The sequence below is a fragment of the Prinia subflava genome, chromosome 19, assembly GCF_021018805.1.
Source record: "Prinia subflava isolate CZ2003 ecotype Zambia chromosome 19, Cam_Psub_1.2, whole genome shotgun sequence".
NCBI classification, from domain to species: domain Eukaryota; kingdom Metazoa; phylum Chordata; class Aves; order Passeriformes; family Cisticolidae; genus Prinia; species Prinia subflava.
In genome coordinates this window covers 10,330,455-10,336,169 of record NC_086265.1, presented here as the reverse complement: position 1 = coordinate 10,336,169, position 5,715 = coordinate 10,330,455, and the positions used below count along the sequence as shown (strand labels likewise).

The window sequence follows — 5,715 nt, the reverse complement described above, 5'->3', positions numbered from 1 at the left end:
ATGAAAGTTTTATGGCTGCATAGAAAAACCTGGGCTGCAGGGTGTCCTTATTGCCATTCCAGGAGGAAAGTCTTGGTTTAAGATGTAGAACACATGTCTATTTCTGCTTTAGTGCTCCTTTTTACCCAACCTACACTAAAATGAGTAAATCCGAGGACTGCTTTAAAATAATGCACATAACTGACTAATGCATTAAAATGCCTGGATTCTGTTCTTCATTCTGGTGGTGAATTTTCAGTTACTCTGCAAACCCCTATGAATGCCTATGCCTCACTTTTTCTGCAAAACACTGAAGAAGGGTAGTGTTTTCTCTTTTTTTGTAACATCTTGAGGATTTGGGGTACAGAATGCTTTATATATACAAAATACCGCTCTTAGCACTCTCTGTCAGTGAAATCTCTTTCAGTTTACTTCTATGCAACATTACTTTCTCAGAATTGTTGATTTACAATTAATGTCATATAAACAATGTCAGTTCTCTCTCGCCATTTGCTGTTTTGCTTCTTTGCAGACCACCGGGGAACTCTTTTAGCTGTGACATTGTAATGGGAGGTGGAGACACCTCAAGGAGAAGGTCGAGACAGACAACAGCCATTACAGTCAATAACATCCTGACTTGCCTCGATGACAGCTTTGTGTGTGATCTGTGCATGTCATCTTTCCTATGTACAGGTATTGCAATGAGGCAGGACATGAAAATAACTCTCTCCTTTGGAGGAGCTCTAGAAGCAGCTTCCTATTATTATCACTGTCTTTTCACAGCCTCAGATAGAACAGGGCAAGGTAAGGGTTTGAAGGGAAGGCAGCTAAGGTTGGAGTAAATGTACTCAGGGTTTTCCCTCACTGCTGTGCTTTTACAGCCATGACAAGCAGCTAGAAGTTAGAACAGTCTTGGGACTGCCAGAACTTACACTAAAGGGAAATATGAACTTATGTTTAAATTTTACTTCTCAACTCTGCTGTGTGTGAAGGGTTGTTTTTTATGGCTTTCATCTTTATTTTCCTTTAGAAACCTCAGGAGAACTGTACACCCTTCAAATCTGTGTTGATGTGTTTTAAAGGCATGATATGGAGCACATCCACTCTCAGTAGGTTGCAGAAAGGGGCCATAAAATCATAACACATCTTTGGAAGGGTAAGCTTGTTCTTTATTTCTAGAAACCAGGTTTACACCACTTTGTGTAGGAAGAGCTGCAGGACAACATGGATGTTCCTGCAGGCTGAGAGATGATTTCATGTTTGGGGTAAGGCTGAGGTTAGCTGTGGAGCCTGTGTCCAGGCAGTAATTTGACAGCAGATATGGGCACACAGTAGTGCAGGCTCTGAAAATCCCAGGAGCCTGCTGAGTTATTGTGAGCTGGAGAAGCTTTTCTGTTTGTGGGCACATGGGTCTGCCTTCCTCACATTGTGCAGGCATAACTGAGACATAAAGGAGGCTGGCAAATTGCAGAACACTGATGGAAGGGGGGACAGGGGGCCGAAGAAGAAAAGTTAAGTTTGTAGACAAAGGGCTCAAGTTATGAATTCAAGCCTAGTTATGAATTCCTAGCAGGTCCTTGGTCTTTAAATTAAAAAGTTTGTCAAGGAACATACTGATTCAATGCAGGAATTGGATAGATATCGGCAGAAGTTTTTTGGGTTGTGGTGTGGTTACAGGAGATTTAACAGAGAAAGCAGTTCTACTTTCTCCCAAAGTATGCATTTGTTCATGTACCAAAACTATATAGGGCAGGCATTATAGATGACAGCACATGAAGTGAGACACAGATGATACATATAATGTTTCTACAGATTGGGACTGATTGTAAATAAGGCATATAATCTGATTTCCTTCTGGTAGTGTCTGACCATACCATCAGCAGCACTGGTGGATTATCCAGGGCCTTGCATCAGCTGCACTTTGCTCCACTTGGCTGCTGGTCTGTGTCCCCTGTCCCACAGACCCACTCCTCTTTTACCCGGGTGATGCACCCGGCATTTCCATTCTGAGCAGCACCTTTGTCACACCCCTCATTGTGTCCTGTCACTGCACTGGGCCTCAGTGTCGTGGTGCAGTGCCCTGGCTGTGCTCAGGCTGCACGTCTGTGTTGTCACCCAAGTGCTGGGACAGATGCATTGCACAGAGCACCGCCAGCGGCTCTGCCTGGGCTGGGTGTAACCCCTTTTGGTGCCTGTGGGGACTGTAACAGGCTCTGCACAGCAGCTTGGTAGGCAGTCCCACTACCACACCTCTGGCTGATGCACAGGCTGGTAGTATTTTTAGACTGGACCCTCATTTCAAGTTTGTTTTTGTTTATTTGTTTTGGGTTTTAAACTTTCAAAAGCTTTTTTCTTGGACCCTGAACCATTCCTATGCTGGAGCCTTGTGAGTTAGTTAGTAAGAACTCACAAGTTTTTGGTAGATGTGTGCAGAAAGCAGCACACAGAAAGTGCAGAAAGGGTTGGTCATTCCTGTAAATCATTAGACTCTTCATAAATTTAATTCTGGGCTTTTCCTTAAAAGCCCTCTCCCAAACTGGACACAAGACAATGGACACCAGCAGGCACAGCTCCCAGTGACTAGGATATTGTCACATATCCAAAAGCCTGGTGGGAGGAGCAGACATTAGGTCTGAATTCATCCTGGCAGGGAGATTTGGCTGAGAGAGAAGGAAAAGAAGGTCAAAGGCAGCTCCAAGGAAACGGCTTTGGTTTAAAATGTTTCATTAGAGTTTTCACACTGGAAATAAAAAGTACAAGAATACAATTACTTGGCAGAGAAGCCACATTTAGTAACAGTCCTGTATACTTTCAGTGCTCTGTATGGAAGGAGAGACAATATATTCCTGGCCACCTCACCAAAATTATGGGTTCCTCTTCATAAATGTGGTTTTTTTCCAAAATATTTTACATAATTTGGAGGGGTTTGAAATCAATATTGATAAAATATGTTCTTTTTTCAGTAGACCATTGCTCTCTATTGTATTCACATAAACTTTGCAGGGCAGGCTGGCGTTATCTGGGCAGTGTATCAGTGTCAGTGCAGCTGGGAACACTTCTGGGATGCTTACCTCAGGTTTTTTCCCTTCCCCTCTCTGTCTTTGATTTTTCCTGGTGTAACTCAATAAGATAATCACGGACCCTTTTCCAAAGGGTTAGTCTTTCCTTATTGATTCAAAAAGTTCTGTTTTTGGAGACAGTTGTTGTCTGCCACTTGAGTTTTGTGGCCTCAGGGAGTTTCCCCTCTCCATGCAGGCAGGGTTGGGAGTTTGGGCTGATGCAGATCCCTACAAGAGCTGCCCGTGCAGGGCCATGGCAGCTGTCACCTGTGAGGAGGTAGGAAATGGGGTACCAGCATGTCTTGTCAGTGTTTTTCTTTTGAGACATAGTTTGACCAAAGAGCTGAGCAACTAAAATGTCACAGAGGAATATATGGTGAGGGTGGCTTTTTTAATGGAAGCCAGGATTAGTTTACATTTACATTTTTTCTGGTTTAAGTTATAAGCTAAAAATGTGGAAAGGCTTTGTCATTACATCTCAGTGGCAATTTTCTTTATTTTGGCCTAGAAAGAAGAGTTTCCCATCAGCCTGGCACGAGCACACATACAGTGGCCTGCAAAGGTAATTCCTTACCAGACCCTGAAACAGCTGAAGTACAGATTGTCACTCTTGCACACTGCTAACCTCTGTGGCATATCTGCACCCAGGTTTCTTTGTCAGCACTTGGAATAAGTTTATGTTCTCCCCTGGCTATGCTGGGCAGTGTGTTGACAGGGCCCTCCAGCTGATTCTGCACCTCCTACCCCTGTCCTACAGGTTTGGCTGCCTGTGTTCCAGGTCTGTCATGATACAGTGCAATGTAATCTGGGATCAGAGTGCTGTGAGAAGAGCTGTCTGCCAAAGAGCTGGGAGAAGCCAGCTGGGGCCTCCTCAATTCCACTGGGAGCCATGGCACAGAGCTGCCCTTGTCCTCAGTCCTCGTTTGGGGTGGGCTGTAAGGGTGTTTGTGCCTGACTGTGGACGTGGCTGTGGCTGATCCTGAGTTCCTGGCACATCCCTGTGGGCTCACTGCTCTCCTGGCTGTATGTGGTCACTGTCACCAGAGCTGCTCTGCCCTTCTTGCTTGGTCGCTGTGTCTGTGTGTCCCTTTGCCTGAGGTCCCTGCTGTCCCTGCTGCCAGCCCTGCTCACCTTTGCTCCTCAGGCTCCCCAAGCTCCTCTGCCCAGCTCCTGGCATGGACCACAGCACCCCCGTGTGTCTGAGACTCCTGGAGAGGATGGGCAGTGATATGAGAGACTTTATCGCTACGGCAATAAGGAAGATGTGGCATTAGCTTTACCTCCCTTCATCTGCCTGCAAAGCCAAAGCGAAATTCAGGTCTGCGGGACGAGCCCGGATGCCGGGAGAGCAGCCGGCAGGAGGAGCTCGCCGGACACGTCGCTGGATCATTCCCAGGCAGTCACAGACGCAGGTTTCAAGGGCATCGCTTTAGATCTGCCTTCTTGGGACTTTCTTGCAGACAAACCACCAGCAGCAGAAGACAGAGGAAACTTCGTGGTATTGCAACCGAGCAGCCCCAGAGATTTATTTTGAAGTTTTTTTAGACCTTTCTCAGCTTGTTTCTCCCACTATAATGATACTTAAGGTATTCAGGAAGGTAGTGAGGATGCCTTTTAGTCCCTAGAAGTGGCCAAGTGCTTTATTTTCCAAGAAAGCTAGTGTAAGATTTCTTGGACAGCATCCTCATCACGGAGTAAAGAATTCCAAAACAATGTTTGTCTTAGCATAGGAAGATCTCCTCCTGGAGTCCTCCTGACCTCTGAGGGGACCTGCAAGCAAAAATGTATCAGTACCACTCTGATTCTTGGCTTGACAAAGTTATTCAAACAGTTCTGTCTCCTGTTATACAGTTCACCTTTGTCTCCTGTGAGAAGCGAGCACAGAGGACAGTAGTAGCTCTTTTGCACATCAGTGTTCTCATTAGTTAGGTGCAAAGTGTCACTCTGCTTCTTAGGGACAATCCTTCAGCCCTAAATTTCATGATCTCTGCATCACCTTTAAAAATAATTAAGGATTTTTTTATTTTTTTTTTAATTGGTGAAATCTTTACTTTTGTAAGTCTATCCCTCATTTAGTTACTAAATGGGAATTGGGTGCCTTCTGGTCCTGAATGTTACTGTAATAATTATTTTGATTCTGAATGTGCCAGAAACTATTCTAATGCATATCAGTATAAATTAAGTCAATAGAGATTCTTCAAATTTATCCTGGTGTTCAAGAGAATGGAATTCATGCACTTCAATTTACAGCTTATTAAGTGATCAGAATTAATGAACTCGCAATGACCTTTTCTGTTCTTGTTTACACGTTTTCTTCCTATTGACTCATAATGTACATGGTTTAGAAAAAGCAGAGAGTTGAAAAGGCAGCGTGTGGGTCAGTTATGTCCCATGGAGTACAGCATTGTCCTTCAGGCTTTAATCATATTTTCAAAGCTGCAGTGTAGAAATGGCACCTCTGTTGATGCTCAGAAACCCAGCTTGACTTTTAGAACCATCTCTGCATTCTGAAAGCTAGAAAAACACTTGTACTGAGGAACAGGGAAGGTGTTCTTCAGAGTCACTGAGTTTAAAAGATGCTGAACACTTGAACAATTCCTCCTTTTTTTGTTGTTGTTTGGTTTGGGTTGGGTTTTTTTGAGAGTGATTTTTCTGTGTAGTATCTTATTTCAGCCTG

General features: G+C 44.3%; 1 long non-coding RNA gene across 1 annotated transcript; it reads left to right on the top strand.

Annotated features, from left to right (window-relative positions):
* Nucleotides 1-1,007: 1,007 nt before the first annotated feature.
* Nucleotides 1,008-5,281, top strand: LOC134560310 (uncharacterized). The gene is made up of 3 exons (XR_010082710.1): nt 1,008-1,135; nt 3,547-3,600; nt 3,796-5,281. It is a non-coding gene; the product is annotated as an uncharacterized LOC134560310 (long non-coding RNA).
* Nucleotides 5,282-5,715: the final 434 nt, after the last annotated feature.